We start from the raw sequence: 1,593 nt of genomic DNA, 5'->3' as shown, positions 1-1,593 counted from the left end.
AGCTTGACTTGTCTTCCAATGTAAAAGCAAGCAGTATTTAAACATTTGTCAGAGTATGAGAATATATGGTGCTAGATGAGAAGGTCCTTGCTACCTGATATTGATCTTAACTTACTAACAGCCTGTGTCATTAGCACAGCATGGGCTTGCTTAATTTGAGAATTTACTGTCAGACATCTGTGAACCTATCACTGGATGTGTTTATATATAGCACAGATCAAGATGTAGGATGTTGGGAGAAGAAAAATTCTTGCCACAAGTTTGGGATGAACTCATTACATCACTGATGATGGAGCCAAGAATGACTTAAGCAGAGTATTTCCAGTCAAATTTTGGTAGCAGCTCTACAATATCTCACACCATCAGAGATGGCTGGATAAGTCTCATCCTCTTAAAAGGTCTCATTGTGCTTTTTTCCCTTTTTTTTTTTGAAGTAGAGTTGCTGCACTGCAGAAAAAAATATCATTGGCATGGTTGTAGCTTATTAGTTTTAATAGCAATGAGTTATGCAGAATACAAAATTATATTATGCAATTGCTTGGAATATTATACCATGACTTGAGAAATATGAGAGCCAGTGTGATGAGTATCATGCAGGATGGCTGACACTTTCTTTTCCAATCCAAGGAAAAAAACTCCTTGGCTAGTTTGCATGAAAACTCTTTCCATTTGAGTAGCAGTAGAGATGGTTTGTTCCTTGTCAGGGTTCACAGACACAAAATCCACACATGAACTGGCTCTGTTGATGCTGATGGCACAATTCCAGCAGACTTTGAGAGTCAAAATCCAGCTCCATGTGGTCTTCAAAGGAAGCAACTCTCCATAAGGCAATGTGTTTGAGAAATAACTCACCCTCTGTGGAGGTACAGAGACCATGTTGGCACCATTTAAAACCTCGGAACAGGTACAAATTTAATCATGACGAATGAACTATAGCTGATAACTTTCAAAGGAAAGAGGGGAAGATTATAGGGAAGATTATGCTGAAGAATACGTTTGAATAGCAGGTTAATTTTATTAGCAGCTTATTAACATCAGTGACCAGCAGTAGCCTTTTTGAGGTTTTGTGGAGTCACTGTGTAGTTAACACTTAGAGGAACAGAGCCAGGGGCCTTGTGTCATCTGTTGATTCTTACTTGCTTTCCTCCATATGTCAAGATGGCTTTTGTCAAGTCTTGGAGGGTTTGCAACTCCATCTGTAATTTTCTACTTTGCTTGTGGCCCTGCAGGCCCATTCTCCCCCTTTTCCATGAAGGCTCACCTGGATTCTCAGAGTACAGCACCATTCTTGTACTGGTGTGTTTTGGGAGAGACAGACCCAAGTAGTCCTTTGTTGTGCTTTGCATTTGAAGTCTTGCTAAAATTGAAGTAACTTTCACAAGACTTCCAGTTAAAATAATTCTAGGACAGAGAAGAAAAAAAGTAGGGTAGACATTGGAGAGGAAAAAGCAAAACAAAACCTTTAATCAATTTGGAGTTTGTCAATTTGTGGCTTACTAACTACACAGGAAATTATTCTTTCCTTACATGCTTTCACCATTGTGGCTTTATCTGCTGTCATCAGCAAATCTGTCAAATGCAGCTGTTGTCTGT

This window comes from Mesitornis unicolor, unplaced genomic scaffold (assembly GCF_000695765.1).
Source record: "Mesitornis unicolor isolate BGI_N332 unplaced genomic scaffold, ASM69576v1 scaffold5763, whole genome shotgun sequence".
NCBI classification, from domain to species: domain Eukaryota; kingdom Metazoa; phylum Chordata; class Aves; order Mesitornithiformes; family Mesitornithidae; genus Mesitornis; species Mesitornis unicolor.
The sequence above is the reverse complement of the archived record's forward strand: the minus strand, read 5'-3'. Positions refer to the sequence as shown.